At 43.2% G+C, this 19,404-nt stretch overlaps 1 pseudogene; it reads right to left on the bottom strand.

Annotated features, from left to right (window-relative positions):
• Positions 1-16,071: 16,071 nt before the first annotated feature.
• On the bottom strand, positions 16,072-16,189 carry LOC134983299 (5S ribosomal RNA; annotated as a pseudogene).
• Between the last annotated feature and the right edge of the window lie 3,215 nt (positions 16,190-19,404).

The following is a 19,404-nucleotide window of genomic DNA, read 5'->3' on the forward strand; positions in this document are numbered from 1 at the left end:
GTACAGGGGGAGCAGCCTGTGGTGTCCTGATATTATTATTATACAGGGGGAGCAGCCTGTGGTGTCCTGTTATTATTATTATACAGGAGGATCAGCCTGTGGTGTCCTGTTATTATTATTATTACACAGGGGAAGCAGCCTGTGTTGTCCTGTTATTATTAATATACAGGGGGAGCAGCCTGTGGTGTCCTATTATTATTAATATACAGAGGGAGCAGCCTGTGGTTCCCTGTTATTATTAATATACAGGGGGAGCAGCCTGTGGTGTCCTGTTATTACTATACAGGGGGAGCAGCCTGTGTTGTCCTGTTATTACTATACAGGGGGAGCAGCCTGTGGTTCCCTGTTATTATTAATATACAGGTGGAGCAGCCTGTGGTGCCCTGTTATTATTAATATACAGGGGGAGAAGCCTGTGGTGTCCTGTTATTAATATTATACAGGAGGAGCAGCATGTGGCGTCCTATTATTATTATTATTATACAGGGGGAGCAGCCTGTGGTGTCCTGTTATTATTTTACCAGGGCAGCAGCCTGTGGTGTACAGTTGTTGTTGTTGTTGTTATTATACAGGGGGAGCAGCCTGTGGTGTCCTGTTATTATTTTTATACAGGGGGAGTAGCCTGTGGTGTCCTGTTATTATTTTACCAGGGCAGCAGCCTGTGGTGTACAGTTGTTGTTATTATTATACAGGGGGAGCAGCCTGTGGTTTCCTGTTATTATTTTTATACAGGGGGAGTAGCCTGTGGTGTCCTGTTATTATGAAACAACAAAGTATGGTCCTTCAAAGAGAACAAAGGACCAAAAAAAAAGCAACTATAAGCCTTTTCCTGGGCACACTTGAAAACTTGAAATTTTTTTTGGGAAATGATGAAATTATTATGATATTAAATGATATTATGAAATTAAATGATAGTGTAGGAGCTTCCGCAGTATAGCAAATATATTGATTTACGCTTTTTCGCATTTATTAAGATATTTACTGTTAATCACAATATGAGTTCCTGTGCCCTTAAGAAAAATGTGCAGAGCTGGTCAGAATACTATATTTGCTGAATAATCTTGTTTTAAGGCATGACTTGTACAAGACAAATGTAACATTAAATGTATCTAAGGCGAACAAAGCAACACCAGATATATCCAAGGCTAATTGAGAAGAATAAAGAAAGAAATCTTTTGAGTTTATGTCCGAAAGACTGATAAACGAAACAATAACCATTTTCAAGGCTGTTCTAGTTGCCACTTGAAACATTGTATGACAATCGATGTATTTGAAGACATACGTGGTGTATTCTGATTGGCTAAATGTATTGGCAAGCATAAACCCTTTGTATTCAAGCTATAAATAATAAAGCTATGATGGCCCCTAGCAGGTCATTTTATGATTTGATTAAGGTTACACATGAACTTGTGTCCTTTTTTCATTCACTGATCTCCAACCAGTTGCAAAAGAAACAGAATTCTGACTGATGACTGCAGAGAGTTTATAGACCAGACCTGAATAGGTTAACATACCCTATCATTTGGGGACATCGTCCGGGGATATTCCAGCATCTCCTCCACTGGCAAAAAATCGGTAAGTGAGATTCAATGTGTAGATTTCTACCTGCTCATTTGAATCAGCGTTTCTTGAATGCATCTGAGAAAGTCCAGTCGAGAAGATCAGAGAATATCTTAAAGAGCCCAGTGTCAGTCAGAAGAAGAAAAAAAAATTTTAAGGTGAAAAATATATATTGTGATGTTATATTGTTGAATTGTGGGTAAATATCTTCAGCTAATTTGTCACAAGTGTACAGGGGGAATTAATCAAATATTCAGAAAAATTTTACATTTTTAAAAGGTGGCGTATGGCCAAGGTGTATTCTAATGCTGATAAACAGTTTGAATTGAGAAATAACCAAAGAGGTGTATGCAAACCTTGTACCTGTGTTGTTGTGTTAAGAAAATACAAAGGGTCTGTAGCACCGAGATTAATGGCAAGTACAAGCACTGAAATTAAAGAAGGGGACACTAAAGGTGTTTCTACTCACAGGCGCTTGATGCGAGGTTCACCACTGCAGCTATATATAAACAAGGGTTGGTCAGACCCCAAATAATATAAACAGTATAAAAAGATAATAGCGCTTATAGGTCACAAATGCAAAGTGTGTCACATTCAAATCACAATTTATTGAGAAGGTAAAAATGCAATGCATATGGTGGTTTGTTACCACATAAAAAGTATATTAATATAAATAAAATTGTGTAGCTCCCAATATTAATAAGGCCTGTTGGAAATTGGTAAACGGCATGGACCTGTTCCTATAATAGTCCCCTTTGGAGAGAAAAGTTCAATGTCCCAATTGTGGATTAAATAGTTACCACCAGCGTGTCACGAGGCAATTAAGCGAAGCTGCGTCCGCAAAGGTGCTGTTCCTCGGTGGGTGATGAACAGATGGCGTTCCACAATAGTAGGGAGATCCTTAATGTCCAAGGAACATTCAACGGGGGCTTGGTCCAGGTCCAGAGGTTCCAAAGGTGTGGGAGGACACACAAGTAGGCAGGCTACACCGACGCGTTTCGTTGTATCAAAGACAACTTTTTCAAGGTGCTGAAGTCTCATTTGGTTATGTGGAAACTGATGATGAATTTTATTGTACAAAAGGTTGTCATTTAAAAAGAGAATTGTTGGAACTTTACATTGAGAATGATTGGTCTAATATCATAACCTATTGGCCTAGGAACCACATAATCCCAGGTCTAAGACCCATGTGCCCGTGCAGCCTCAAACAGCTGCCGTGCACACAGATAACAGATATAGCATTTACTGTCATCCTTGTTTTTGTATCTTTGCACTGTTGTATGTACTCTGTCAATATGCTTTTGAAAAGGTGGGGGGGAGTCGGGGTGTCTGCTGAATAATGAAACCAGTGTCAGTAACTAGATTCTCCTGCACACATTGTACTGTATATATTGTATGTCCCTATGCAAGACAGTTAAGGGGTAGGATTGGGTCAGTAATAAAGAACAGCTACTGTCTGAAAGAGACACAAGGTGAACTTATTCCAAGAATAGTGGGGAGTTTACCAAGAACACAAGGAACAACAGGGATACTGGTACAAGCAGGAGTCTATATAGGCAGAGGGATAGACCCTTGGAGTGACTTAACAATAATATTAGGGACGCATCTCAGTGATCCAGAAGAAATAATCTATTATGCAGGTCCCACTTGGGGAGCAGTACTAACAGATTTTCCACCAATACAGGGAGGAAGGGGCAACACTACAACCCCAGTCATTTGTCCACAGACGGATTTAAGGAGCTCTTTAGGTACAAGGATAGAAGAGATTCTTCAGAGTCAGCGTCTCACAAGGAGATTTTAATTCCCTCATAAGGAGTTACTAAAATACCACATCAGGAGGGGTTCCGCGCACGTTCACCCAGGCATGGGAGCGCGGTCTGTAAAGATGTCAGGGCCCGACAAACCCGTGGATATTGTTAGTAACAGGGAGGGGAGAAAAGCTCTGAAAGGAGATTTTAAGTCCCTCATAAGGGGTTACTAAAATACCACATCAGGATGGGTTCAAACCCGTGGATATTGTTAGTAACAGGGAGGGGAGAAAAGATCTGAAAAGATCTGAAAGGAATAAGTAAAGTTTTCAAAAGAGCAGGTTTTCCGTCAGAAGGGACACTAGACTTAGAGAAATGGGAAAAATTTGCCTCCTGTAACAAGAGTTGGATAAGTAAGCATAATGTAGACATCGAGCATCCATCTGGATCACTGTAGCAAAAGAATTAGAAGCAGAGAATAGAATGATTTCCCCATTGTACCAGAGTACTCAATAGCACCACAAACTCACTGCCTGTAATTTCAGCAACAGCACCTCCACACTATACCCCACCCCTATACCCAGACATGCATGCACACCCAGGTACCCCTAGTATGAACAGAATATAATCATCTGCAAGCTCACTAACTGTGAAATTGAAAAGAGAAGAACAGGAAAATAGAACAACGTTTGAAAGTGGAAAGATGTACATGACAAGACTTAAGAGATGGTGTCATGCACAGACACTCAGGGCACCAGCAGCCCCAGACTTGAAATAGGAGAAGACTGAGTCCATCAGAACTTACTATGATAAAGTCACTATACGACACACAAGATGATAGAATATGAGGGTGTGCAACTCCCGTGTCTGCAACAGTGTACTCAGTCACCACTGGCAGTTCGATAAAAGTGACTTTACCCACAGGAGACACAAGGGTTTCAAGAGCTGTTTTTATGCACAACCAGATTCCTCTACATTTACTTACAGATCAGGCCATTGCAACGACTGGATTGGGAGGTTAAGCCCTACCCCTGCAAGAAAGCAAAGATGTAACCTGAAATACAAGCTGCTATACAAGTCTATCTCTAAAAGTAAGACAAAAAGGAACAACAACTCCCAGCATGAACATCATTATGTTGAACACCAGCCTGGGTGGACTTGGACTAAGAAGATGACATGCCAGCAGCAGTGAGAAAGAATATGCAAGTGAAGAAAGGACAAAGTATGAAGAATAAGGAATGAATCATAAAGAGAGGTGACTGGAAAAAGAAAAGTTGAGAAACAATATGAAGGTCGCATGAAAGTTTGGAGACTAAAGGAAGTCTGCTTTAAAAAGGACAAAGAAAGACATCTGACAAGTGGTCAGTACTACATGGCAAGATTACAGAGATAATGCCATGATTTTAAGCAACAGAAGCTCCGGGGTTTAAAGCAAATAATAAGGAACAAGACAGAAAAAGTTCCAAAAGACAAATAAATTATGCTTCTTCTGCCAATATGAAGTACAAGCTTCTTCAGGTACTCCCCAGTGAACATAATGTCTCCAGAGGAAACAGCAGAAGGTATAATTACAGTCACCTTGCCCACTGGAGAAATACGTTTGTGCCTAATGAATACTGGAGCCAGCACACGCAGAAGACAGCAGAGGGAGATACCACAAGAACTGATGATATCAGAAATTCTTAAAAGGACAGGAGATGCAAGAACTACAGTCACCAATACCAGCCCAGTTCTTAACCTCGGAGTACATGTCCAGTGACTTTGCTGGAGCACAGTGTACTAAAGCTTATCCAAGGAGAATACAGTACACACCAGCAGAAGTTTAACTTTCTAGCAACTTATCAAAGGAAAGAACAAAAAAGCAATTTAGAAGCAAGTTAGAACAGAAGTTCAGTATTGGCTCATTCCCGCAGTACCAGTTGTAGAAGAAAGGAAGCAATACTACTGGACCAGGATAGCCCTGTGGAGGGGCTATATCACCAAGTGATATATCCACAAAACACACAGCTAAATACAGGATGTGAATGAACTGTTGATTGCCACCACTACTAAAAGAAGCACCAAGAAGGGGCAGTGTCCTTAGTGAAGTTTCTGGAAGAACAAGACTGCAGAGCCTCAGAAGGAGAAATTGCAGCTAGTCAAGCAAGAGTTAATCTTCCTAGGACACTCAAGGTACCAGACATCTAACAAAAGTGAGAAGGAAAAGATTCAGACTGCAAGCTAAGATGCCAACTAGTATCAAGCAAGTCAGATGATCATTCCTTGGGCCTAGTAGGACACTACAAAACATGGATACCTCTAGCACCAGTCTACATGCAAACATTGTATGACAACACTGAAATGGAGGAGGGTCCGTATCCTACATACAGCAACAGATGAATGAAGCAATTAAACAATTGGAAACAGCAGTTGCCTCATCTCAAGCCCTAGAACTACCTGACTATTAAAGAAAGAGGCCATACATAGAAGTCCTTATGCAAAATCATGGACTGAGGTGAAGACCAGTGGCCTACAACTCAAGCAAGCTTGACAGCAGTAATCAAAGAGCACCTACCGGCAGTGATAGCAGCAACAGTCCTAGAAGAGTATAAGAGCACAGACACAGTGATGAATCAGAAGTCCTAGAAGAGGACAAGAGCACATGCATAGTGCTGAATCATGAACTTATCATCCAGGGTCCACATGCAGGTACAGAGAAGCTTCAACAAGCAAGAACCAGACACCTGTCAGTGGCAAGGTTGACCATGTATTAAGTAGCACTGCCAGAGTGCGACAAGTAACCATCAGAAGATGTATTACCCTCAACTCAGCAACCCTTTTCTAGCATTAATCAATAAAGGTGTTGAATCTCAAGATTCAAAAGGAGGGAAAAACAGATTATCTACTGATGAATGGGAAAGCCAGAAGTTTCTAACATTCACTCATGAAGGTAAACAGTATTGTTGGACACGATTACCCCAAGGGGGAGCAACCAGTCTATCAGATTTCTCAGAGGCAAAGGCAATGGCATTAATCCTGCAGAAATGGAGACCGCACTTTACAGACTCCCAGTTAGTTCAACATGTCGATGATCTGCTTATTGCTGCACAGACAGAAGAGAAGTGCAAAAAGGAAACAGCATCACTACTCATCTTTTTGGCAGAAGAAGATTGCAGAGTGTCAAAAGCCAAACTACAGCTAGTACAGAAAAGAGTTATCTTTTTAGGACACTGCATATCCCAAGGAACAAGGCATCTTACTGATGAAAGAACAAAAGCAAGAACTCAAGCAAAAACCCCAAGAAAAGAAATCAGAGCTTTCCTGGGCCTTATTGGTTATTGCAGAGAATGGATACCCTCAGCCTCATTACTAATGCATCCCCTATATGAATTAACAAAAAAGGAGGCGTCGGCAGAAAACAGGGACACCATTGAAGAAGCAGTAAGAAAACTAAAGCAAGTCATAATAACAGCCCCAGCATTAGGATTGCCTGATTACAACGAGCCTTTTAACCTATTCTGCCATGAAAACTGTTAGGCGCCGAGGGTCCGCTCGTCAGTGCGGCCCGGCGCCTAGCAACGGGGACGCCACTGTCGGACCGCGTTCCCCGTTGCTGGGTCTAAGTTAATATCATCATTGGTTTCCTGGCCGTGTAGCATGCAGCTGCACGGCATGTTGTAATTATTTACTCATCTGTTTCCCTGGCCATGCAGCTTGGCAGCTGCATGGCATTTAATCCAATCAGCCTCCAAACAGCTGATTGGAGGACTCTCTGTTAAGAACACTTCCTGGGCTTCTCACAGACGCCGGTAATAGCTTCCTGTTTGCTGTGTCAGTTACAGAGAGTTTCCAGTCCTGCTCTATCCGGTTGTTCCTGTCCTCAGTGGTCCAGTACTCGGAAGTTGTCATCTATTCCTGGAGTCCGACCGAGCATCTTTAACATCCTGTGGTGTTCGTGAGTCGCGGCATAGCCGTGTGTTGCGGCTTGACCGCTTACTGTTTATTATTTAGTTATATTGTGTTCGGAGCTTTTGCGGAGGATTCCGCTCCCACAAATCCACTCTGGTATCCAGCGGTGCTGGATAGGAGTAACGGATTAGTGGATTTTTGGTTGTTCTTTTCCCTGGCGGTTTGTCCGCACATACTTTTGGTTTAAGTTAGTTAGCTTGTAGCCCCTGGCCTGGTTGCTTAGTCAGAGGGCCCCTTGTTATCACCCTGTCTCGGATTTCCCTTTGTCTCCCATTAAGACCTGAGGGGGCATCGAAGTTGGGCAGACATAATCCGCCCTTCAAACGCGGCTGCCATGGGCTCAAGCAACCATAGTCTCGCAGGGGATTTCTGATAACACGGGCGAGACAACGGAGTTAGGGCGCCAGGGGTTACTAGGCTTTCCTGATCCCGTTACCAGCATATCTTTCCAGTACTCAGACCTCTGTCATAAGATCTCCTCTGGTCTGGAGTACGGGAATCATAACATTATTACCGGCCAGACTAAAAAATTTAAAATTAAACAGGATTTAATTTTTTTCCTTATTCAGTTGGAAGATTTGTCGGCCTCATGAATCCCACCGGTGTTGGGCCAAATCCTGGCCAGCTTCTAGTTAGCCAGATTCAAGAACTAACTCAGATGGTTCAGGATCTGTCCCTTCGGGTGAGGTCACAGGAAGATCTGTTACGGACTTCCCCGAGGGTCATTCCTGAACCAAAAATGCATTTGCCGGACTGTTTTTCTGGGGATAGAAAGCAGTTTTTTAATTTTAAAGAATCCTTTAAACTGTATTTTCGTTTAAGACCAGTCTCCTCAGGTACGGAATCCCAGCGGGTTGGAATTATTATTTCTTTACTTCAGGGGGATCCCCAGACCTGGGCTTTTGGTTTAAGATCAAACGATCCGGCATTATTGTCTGTAGACGCCTTTCTGGGGTCTTTAGGGCTATTGTATGACGACCCTGATAGAGAGGCATCCGCCGAGAGTCAGTTGCGTGCTCTCAGACAGGGTAGGAATCCCGCAGAGATTTATTGTACGGAGTTTCGCCGTTGGTCGAACGACTGTGGATGGAATGACCCAGCCCTGCGCAGTTTCGCCTCGGCTTATCGGAGTCTATAAAAGACAGTCTCCTTCAGTATCCCGCTCCTGAGACTCTCGATAAACTCATGGAGCTCTCTATTAAGATTGATCGTCGTCTCAGAGAGTGGAGGGCTGAAAAAGGAGCACCTGTCGGGTCTACTCCTTGTGTGTTTTCCATTCCGGTGGACATGGAGGAGCCCATGCAGATAGGCCTCTCCAAACTGTCTCCTGAAGAAAGAACCAGAAGGCAAAATTCTGGTCTTTGTTTATACTGTGGAGGTAAGGGACATTTTGCCCGTAATTGTCCGAATAAGTCGGGAAACGCCTCGACCAAGTGAATTGTGAGGGGGTTCACTTTGGTCTGCAGCTTATCTCCTCAAATAATTCACTGTTAGTCCCAGCTAAAGTTTCCTTTGGCAGCCTCTGTTCCTCGGTGTCAGCTTTTGTGGACAGTGGAGCTGCAGGGAACTTTATGGACTTAACATGGGCCAAGGCCTTAGGTATTCCTCAGTTAGCCTTAGGTAGGTGTATCACCATGCATGGTTTAGATGGGAGTCCCTTGTCCAATGGGGTTATTTCTCTCTGTACACCTCCTGTTCTACTTTCGGTAGGAGCTCTGCATTCTGAAAAGATTGAGTTTTTCCTTACCCATTGCCCAGCAGTTCCAGTGGTTCTGGGTCACCCTTGGCTGGCCTTTCATAATCCCATCATTGATTGGCAGTCGGGGGAGATCTCACAATGGGGTACCATCTGTAATAAGGAATGTATTACGTTTCCCGTCAGAATAGCTGCTGCCATTCCCGCACCCATTCCTGTAGAATACCAGGATTTTGTTGATGTATTTTCCAAGGGCAATGCGGACATTCTGCCTCCCCATCGGCCTTATGATTGTGCTATTGAGCTAATTCCTGGTGCCACTTTGCCTAAGGGAAGGTTATATGCATTGTCCGGACCAGAAACTGTGGCCATGAATGAGTATGTTAAAGAAAGCCTAGGGAAAGGATTTATCAGGCCATCTAAATACCCTTTAAGTGCAGGCTTCTTCTTCGTGGAGAAGAAGGATGGATCACTCAGACCGTGCATTGACTTTAGAGCCTTGAATAAGATCTCAGTAAAAAATACTTACCCTTTGCCGCTGATTTCTGTCCTCTTTGATCAGCTACGTTCGGCTGTCATTTTTTCTAAGATTGACCTGAGAGGAGCATATAACCTTATCCGAATCAAGTCAGGGGATGAGTGGAAAACGGCATTCAGTACTCAGTCGGGTCACTATGAGTATCTGGTCATGCCATTCGGCCTGTCTAACGCTCCGGCAGTCTTCCAGGATCTCATTAACGATGTGCTCCGTGAATTTCTTGGAAGATTCGTTGTAGTCTACTTAGACGATATCTTGATATATTCTGACTCTATAGAAAAACATGTTACCCAGGTGCGTCAGGTTCTAAAAAAATTACGTGAAAATCACCTTTATGCCAAGCTGGAGAAGTGTGAATTTCATGTCACGGAGGTATCCTTTTTAGGGTACATTATTTCCCCTCGGGGATTCTGTATGGAACCAAAGAAGCTTCAAGCCATCCTTAGTTGGGCGCAACCCACCAACTTAAAAGCAATTCAGCGCTTTTTAGGGTTTGCGAATTACTATAGAAGATTTATTCACTCTTTCTCCGACCTAGTTGCTCCCATTGTGGCACTGACTAAGAAGGGAGCAGATTCCACCAATTGGTCACGAGAAGCTGAGTTATCTTTTCAGGCCTTGAAACAAGCCTTTGTCTCAGCCCCAGTCCTCAGACATCCCAACCCAGAATTGCCTTTCATTGTTGAGGTTGATGCCTCGGAGGTTGGAGTAGGGGCTATCCTATCTCAGAAGGATCCGGATTCTCTAGAATTACATCCTTGTGCCTTTATGTCCAGGAAATTCTCATCTGCTGAATCCAACTACGATGTTGGTAACCGGGAATTACTGGCTATCAAATGGGCTTTCGAGGAGTGGAGGCATTGGCTTGAAGGAGCCACTCATACCATTTCAGTTTTGACTGATCACAAAAATCTTCAATACATTGAATCAGCTAAACGGCTGAATGCCCGGCAAGCTCGTTGGGCTTTATTTTTTACTCGTTTCAAGTTCATTATCACCTTCAGGCCAGGTTCCAAGAATACCAAGGCAGATGCCCTGTCACGCAGTTTTCTCCCAGTTCAAGATAACAGTCCTGTTACTCCCATACTTCCGTCTTCAGTCATCCGGGCAGGCCTTACACAAGATTTATTTACCCAGTTAAAGCAGCTTCAACATCAAGCTCCTGGAAATACTCCTGCCGGTCGTCTTTATGTCCCTGAGTTTTTGAGAGCAACTGTTTTGATGGAGTTTCATGATAGCAAAGTTGCTGGGCATCCGGGGATCGCTAAGACTTTGGAATTAGTTTCCCGCTCAGTATGGTGGCCTGGTCTTTCCAAGGACGTTAAGGAATTTGTTTTTTCTTGTCAGGTTTGTGCACAGCATAAAGTTCCCCGTTCCTTGCCTATCGGTCAACTTATGCCCTTGAATGTTCCTCTTAGGCCATGGTCTCATATTTCCATGGATTTTGTGGTGGACCTTCCTCTGTCAGCCGGATGCCGAGTCATATGGGTGGTAGTGGACCGTTTTAGCAAGATGGCCCATTTTGTTGCTCTTCCCCGATTGCCATCCGCCCAGGGATTGGCAGTCTTGTTCCTCCGCCATGTTTTCAGACTCCATGGGTTACCCACTGATATTGTTTCTGATCGGGGTCCACAATTCATTGCTCAATTTTGGAAGTCTTTTTGTGCCTCATTAAAGATGAAATTATCTTTAACGTCTGGCTACCATCCCCAATCCAACGGGCAGACTGAGCGAGTTAATCAGTCATTGAAACAATATCTGCGTTTGTACTCGGCCAAACTCCAAAATGACTGGTCTGAGTTTCTTCCGTTGGCGGAGTTTGCTTACAACAATTCCTGTCATTCCTCCACCAATGTGTCTCCATTTTTTACAGTTTTTGGTTTTCACCCCCGAGCTAATTCCTTTTTTCAACATTCCTCTGTCTCCTCGCTGACCTTGACCTCTCATCTCAGACTCATTTGGAGAAAAGTGCACCTTGCTCTCAGAAAAGCAGCATTTCGGGAGAAAAAAATTTCTGACAGGCTCCGGCGGCCGTGCACTTTTAAAGTAGGAGATAGGGTATGGTTGTCGACTCGCAACATTAAACTTCGACAAACCTCAGCCAGATTGGGCCCTAAATTTATTGGACCATTTCATATTATAAAAAAAGTCAATCCAGTTGCTTTCCGGTTACGTTTACCCAAAACTTTACGGATCGGAAATACCTTCCATTGCTCCTTGTTGAAACCATATGTTTCGTCCAGTAGATTTCCTCGCAAGATCTCTCAGGGGAAATCACCAATAGATGTACAGGGTCAGCAGGAGTTCTTGGTGGAGAAGGTTCTCGATTCCAGGTTGTCCCGAGGAAGGCTTTATTTTTTGGTACATTGGAAAGGTTATGGTCCAGAAGAAAGGTCTTGGGTCTTGGATGAGGATCTCCATGCCCCAAGGCTCAAAAAGGAATTTTTTCGAGAATTTCCTCAGAAACCTGGCCTTAGGGGTTCCTTGACCCCTCCTCAAGGGGGGGGGTACTGTTAGGCGCCGAGGGTCCGCTCGTCAGTGCGGCCCGGCGCCTAGCAACGGGGACGCCACTGTCGGACCGCGTTCCCCGTTGCTGGGTCTAAGTTAATATCATCATTGGTTTCCTGGCCGTGTAGCATGCAGCTGCACGGCATGTTGTAATTAATCACTCATCTGTTTCCCTGGCCATGCAGCTTGGCAGCTGCATGGCATTTAATCCAATCAGCCTCCAAACAGCTGATTGGAGGACTCTCTGTTAAGAACACTTCCTGGGCTTCTCACAGACGCCGGTAATAGCTTCCTGTTTGCTGTGTCAGTTACAGAGAGTTTCCAGTCCTGCTCTATCCGGTTGTTCCTGTCCTCAGTGGTCCAGTACTCGGAAGTTGTCATCTATTCCTGGAGTCCGACCGAGCATCTTTAACATCCTGTGGTGTTCGTGAGTCGCGGCGTAGCCGTGTGTTGCGGCTTGACCGCTTACTGTTTATTATTTAGTTATATTGTGTTCGGAGCTTTTGCAGAGGATTCCGCTCCCACAAATCCACTCTGGTATCCAGCGGTGCTGGATAGGAGTAACGGATTAGTGGATTTTTGGTTGTTCTTTTCCCTGGCGGTTTGTCCGCACATACTTTTGGTTTAAGTTAGTTAGCTTGTAGCCCCTGGCCTGGTTGCTTAGTCAGAGGGCCCCTTGTTATCACCCTGTCTCGGATTTCCCTTTGTCTCCCATTAAGACCTGAGGGGGCATCGAAGTTGGGCAGACATAATCCGCCCTTCAAACGCGGCTGCCATGGGCTCAAGCAACCATAGTCTCGCAGGGGATTTCTGATAACACGGGCGAGACAACGGAGTTAGGGCGCCAGGGGTTACTAGGCTTTCCTGATCCCGTTACCAGCATATCTTTCCAGTACTCAGACCTCTGTCATAAGATCTCCTCTGGTCTGGAGTACGGGAATCATAACAAAAACAGAGGGCATTCTTTAGGGGTGCTCACCCAGAAATACGGACCAAAACAAAGACCAGTGGCATACTGTTCAGCCCAGCTAGATCCGATTATCAGAGGAGCACCATCCTGTGTCCGAGCAGTGGCAGCAGCAGCAATACTGAGGGAAAAGGTGACAGACCTTGTGCTTGATCATCCACTGTGTATACAAGTACCGCACGCTGTAACAGAAATACTAAGTCAAGAAAAAAGCAAGCATCTTTCTGCAGCCAGACTTACCAAATATGAAGTAGCGCTATTAAGCGCCTCCCATGTCACCATCACAAGATGAACTGTACTAAACCCAGCTACACTCCTTCCCATCAATGATTCAAAAGAGGGGAGGAGAGGGGGAAATGGTAATGATGGTGAATCGTCAGATGAGGAGGAAAATGCTGCTACAGACGCAGAAAATACAACACAAACATTTCCACATGATTGCCTAGCCCTCATGGCATTAGAGACTTTACCTCTTCCTAATGTCCAAGATACACCACTGGACAATCTAGACATGAACCTGTTTGTCGATGGATCAAGATATTTTGATAATGGATCCCCAAGGACAGGATATGCAGTAACAACTGAAACTGAAGTCATAGATTCTGGACCAAGAATGTCAGCACAAGAAGCAGAACTCATAGCAATGACCAAAGCCTGCATACATGCTGAAAACATGACAGCTAACATCTACACGGATTCACGCTATGCTGGGGGAGGGAGGGGGGGGGGGGGTCCCAGGATTATGCTGTTATTTGGAAAAGTAGGGACTTCAAAGGTGCGAATGGAAAACCCATCAAACATGCCAGTTTGATTATGGAACTACCTAAAAGGATTGGCATAATCAAGGTACAAGCACATACTAAGAGCCAAACCATGGAAGCTAAAGGAAATGCATTTGCAGATGCAGAAGCCAAGAGAATTGCCTTACAATCAAAAGAACCTGAGCAAGTCTTAGTAGCTCAAGATTGAGAGCAAATGCCTATTGAAAAGGAACTGATCAAAATTCAACAACAAGCATCACAAGGAGAAAAGGAGAAATGGAGATGATTGGGGGCAGAAGAAGATGAACATGGACTTTGGAAGTCAAGAGAATTAAAGTACTGTCTACCAGCAGCTCTATTTCCACCTATGTTACAAGTAGCTCATGGACAAGTACATAATTGAAAGGAAGCCATGGTAAATAGAGTACAAGAACATTGGATAGCTCCAGGCTTCAATAAAGCTGCAACAAAATTTGTTGCAGGATGCTGGATCTGTGGAATCAGCAATCCAGGACAAAGAACCAATACACCTCTAGGAACTATACCCAAAGCCTCTTACCCATTTCAAAAGACTACAAATTGACTATATACAGTTGCCACGAAGCGGTCCATATGAATATGTACGAGTAGCAACGGACATGTTTAGTCACTGGGCCGAAGCCTGGCCAGTAAGCAAAGCCACAGCAAAAACCACTGCAAAGAAACTGATAGCAGAAGTAGTATGTAGATTTGGGATACCTGAGGTTATAGAATCAGATAGAGGTACACATCTCACAGGAGAAGTCATGCAGCATATAATGAAAGATTTGGGGGTACAGCAGGCCTTCCACGTGCCTTACCGTCCCCATGCGAGTGGGGAGGGGGAACATCTGAACTTTGACCTTCAGCTAAAACTACAGAAAATGATGACAGAAACCAAAAGAACTTGGCCAGAATGCCTACCTATAGTCTCGTTCAATATTAGGACCACACCTATGAGACCTAGCTCCAAGAACAGGTTGTTATTATCCACAACAATTACAACATAATCATGGTGATTTAACAGGTTATGTACAGGAGGTCTGTAACACATTGACTAACCTCCATTGCCGAGTGTTTTCTTCCATTCCAGACCCAGAAGGATCAGCTACGCATAAGCTAAATCCAGGAGATTGGGTCTATTTAAAGAGACATGTAAGAAAGATCTTTGAACCAAGATATGATGGTCCATATCAAGTGCTGCTAACCATGTCTACCTCAAATTAAGGTGAAAGGTCGTGATACCTGATTACATGCATCCTACTCGAAGAAGCTGACAGTGACTCTCCAGCCAGAAGAATGAAGTTGCTTATCCTTTGGTTGTTGTTAAGGGTAATCCCCAAGGTTTGGACTATAAGTTCAGGCAACTAGTTTACTGAAAGGGAATAGTTCAGGCCTAGTGTAGGTAGAATAGGGAGAAAAAGTGGAATCAAAAAGATGGGAAATGATAGTGTAGGAGCTTCCGCAGTATAGCAAATATATTGATTTACGCTTTTTCGCATTTATTAAGATATTTACTGTTAATCACAATATGAGTTCATGTGCCCTTAAGAAAAATGTGCAGAGCTGGTCAGAATACTATATTTGCTGAATAATCTTGTTTTAAGGCATGACTTGTACAAGACAAATGTAACATTAAATGTATCTAAGGCGAACAAAGCAACACCAGATATATCCAAGGCTAATTGAGAAGAATAAAGAAAGAAATCTTTTGAGTTTATGTCCGAAAGACTGATAAACGAAACAATAACCATTTTCAAGGCTGTTCTAGTTGCCACTTGAAACATTGTATGACAATCAATGTATTTCAAGACATACATGGTGTATTCTGATTGGCTAAATGTATTGGCAAGCATAAACCCTTTGTATTCAAGCTATAAATAATAAAGCTATGATGGCCCCTAGCAGGTCATTTTATGATTTGATTAAGGTTACACATGAACTCCAACCGGTTGCAAAAGAAACAGAATTCTGACTGATGACTGCAGAGAGTTTATAGACCAGACCTGAATAGGTTAACATACCCTATCAAAGACATAACTTTTATTAATGTATACTTTTAAGAGAAGACGAGAGCTGGCATCAATAATTAAAGAACATGGGTGTCCACGTGTACTAATGTACCTGTTATGGGCAGAATAATGATTTCAGTGATTGAAAATAAATAAAACCTCATTCACAAAGATAAATCATACAGATCCTCTATGATCGGATTTTTATATGAGTGAGGTCACTACCTCGAGTCCGATATAATCTGATAAATGCTGTAACCTGTGACCAGGTTAATGCACTGGGCCCCAAAGTGTTTTAACTGCTGGAGAGTAAAATACCTACGTACCTAGTATTCCCTGGTGGTTCCCCATCCAGGTACTGACCAGGCCCTGCAGTGCTTGGCTTCCAAGATCAGACGAGTTTGGGCATACTCAGTGCGGTCTGACCGTAGGTAAGTCTGTCTCCTAGGCGCACCGTTGACCGATTGTATTGGGACCCAGAATGTCCACCACAGAATAAATACCAGGTTATATTTGTACAATAAGTTGATACAATAAATTGCTAGATTGTTGCTGAGGGATCTAGTCAGTGGTGATTTGAGGCAGTAATAATGACTGTGGGGTCTTGGGGTTAGGATTCCCAAACTCAAACTCTATTGCAGTTATGCTCTCAAATAGCCTGAGCAACAGGAGGGCTTTGTGGTGCCCACAATAATCAAAACAATACAAAAAAAGTGTCTACAGTACAATTAATTCTCTGATATTGGTTTTAGTATAGTAATTACAGTTGCAGCCTCTTTCTCACCCCTTACCCAGTAATCATGCACCAAAAAAGAGATGTTATGCACAAAAAATATAAGAGTCTAAATACATTGCATAACAGGAGATAATCAGCTTTCACCTGTTAGCCGGGGAAGCATGTGGTGGACCTTATGGGAGAACACGGGGGAGCTGTGGTTTGGGCAAGGAGAACCCGTTTCCTTACCCAACCTGTTCAGGAGACCCTCAGACTGGTGGACAGTGCAGGAATCGAGGAGTGAGGTACCGGCGGCCGCGGTCCATGCGACCGGAAGTTCGGGCGCCGGAACCGGAGGTGACGCACGTTTCGCTCCGAGAGCTTGATCACATGATCGCCTGCTCTCGGAGTTCCCCACTGCCAGTATTTATGTAAGGGCGCAGCCTATCACTTAGTGGGAGAGGTAGGGAAAGCATCTAAGTTAGCTACATCACCTGAGATTGAGAATAGATTTCAACAAGTTAGAACTAATTGATTAAGCAGTATATCATTAAGAGTATAATTAAATTGTTATCCAGCTAAACTGATTAAGTTTGGAGAACAGAAAATGAGGATAGTAAATCCTATATTGAAAATTAATATATATGAAATAAGAATAAAAAATACAACTTAAAAAGAAAAAAAGTAATAAAATAAAAAAGGGGGAAATATGAGATAAAATAAAATAATTGTTATTGTATGGTGAGTATAAAGTGAAAAGTATCAATTACAGGGGATTGCAGGTTATGAATACATGTCAGATTAGGTGTCATTTATTAGGAGCAAGATATGGTTATTTATATTAAATCCGGAGGAATTGTAGGGGTGATGTACCTACAGGGGGGGGTTTGGGAAAAAGGGGGTGGGGGGAAAGAAAGGGAAAGGTTGGGGGGAAAGGGGGTTGTTAGGGGGGAGGAAAGGAGGAGGGGAAAAAGGAAAAAAGATAGATAATAAAAATGAATTACCAAAATGGATTATTAGGGGATTCTGAAAAAGGGGGGGGGGGAGTTAGATATGTAGGATGGGTAAGAGATAAAGACCTGAATCTAGTACAGTGAGCTAACCGGAAATTACAACTTTTTGCACGGAAATTATTATTAACAAAAATTTTTACAGAGAGAACAGGAACATCTGAATCCTCCTCTGACTTGGAAAATGTATCGTCACAAGAAAGGCTAGCTCTGGCGACATTGGAGGAACTTGCTGACCCTAATGAATCAATTCCCACTACACAACAAACGAGACCCTTGCTGAAGAAAAAATCAATCTTTTTTCCCAAGGATTCCTTATGCCCAGAGGTTAAAGTTTCCCGAACTTGGTTACTCGGGATCTGGACAGATTATATCTGAATAAGAAATACCGTCACCCTGCAGATAATCTGATACCGAACGAACGGAGGACGCTCCAGGAGATCAAAACCTAGACCGACGTAGTTCTGAAACCGTCGGATAAAGGAGGGAATGTTGTGATCTGGCCAACAGAATTATATCTCAAACAAGCCAAGAAACACCTGGACGACCAATCATGCTACCAGAAGAGTATTTTTGACCCTACAGAAAGGTACACTAAACTCTATATGAATATCATAAACAGGGCATATCACGAAGGCACTATAACCAAGTCAGAGCAGGACTATCTAACGGTAGATAATCCTCGAGTACCTACATTTTACCTTTTACCAAAGGTCCACAAGGATCTCCGGGACCCCCCTGGTCGGCCCATAGTCTCAGGAAACGACGGCCTACTAGAAAGAGCCTGCACATTTTTGGACACACATCTTAGGGACTACGTTTTGGAACTCCCATCATATACCAGTGATACAGCTGATGTCCTCAGAAAGATCAGTGATATACATTTGGAAGAAACACATCTCCTTATGAGCCTTGATGTTGAGGCGTTATATACAAGCATCAAACATGACCTTGGCATCCAAGCGGTAGAAAACTTTCTTAGAATGTGGGGAATGGATGATTTTCACCAATTTCTGTTACAAATTGAAGAAGTTGTATTAAACAAGAACTATTTCACTTTCAACAACCTCTTCTACACCCAGGTAAGAGGAACAGCGATGGGGGCAGCTTGTGCGCCGACGTACGCCAACCTCTTCCTGGGCTGGTGGGAGAGGGAGTTTGTATTTTCTGACCTCTGTGAATCACACACCAAACATGTCATATTGTGGACACGTTACGTTGATGACATCCTAATCATATGGGATGGCACACAAACCGAACTCTTGGAATTCATACAGCAACTCAACAATAATACTTTTAATCTTTCATTCACCTGTGACTACCGTAAGGATAACATTTCCTTCCTGGACCTTCAAATCTATAGGGATACCAATAATATGATCTCCACGGAGATATACAGGAAAAGCACAGCTACCAACAATCTTCTGTATCAAACTAGTTCACACTTTCCCCCTACAATAACCAACATCCCGAAAGGAGAATTCCTACGCCTTAGGAGAAATTGCTCCAACGACGAAGTCTTCAAAATAAGGAGCAAAGAATTGACACTCAGATTGAAAGACAGGATATAGCATGCGATCCATTAAAAAAGCAAGAAATAATATAACCAAGACAACAAGAGAAAATTGAATCTTTAATACCACAACAACAACAAAACATTAGGAAGAATCTCAAACCATAAGATTTGTGGGGGACTTTTGCAAGGAATGGAGGGAGATCAAGTCAATCCTGCAAAGCCACTGGCACATTGTACTTTCTGATGAGGATCTGGCTAAAAAACTTAACTCCAAAATTGAACTTAGCTGGCGGCGATCACCCAACCTAAAGGACCTCCTAGTCAGTAGCCATTTCTCACAACAACAACGACGTGAGCCACTAATAAAAGGAAGCTACCCTTGTGGTAACTGTAAGATTTGTTAACAA

This window comes from Pseudophryne corroboree, assembly GCF_028390025.1.
Source record: "Pseudophryne corroboree isolate aPseCor3 chromosome 3 unlocalized genomic scaffold, aPseCor3.hap2 SUPER_3_unloc_11, whole genome shotgun sequence".
NCBI lineage: Eukaryota > Metazoa > Chordata > Amphibia > Anura > Myobatrachidae > Pseudophryne > Pseudophryne corroboree.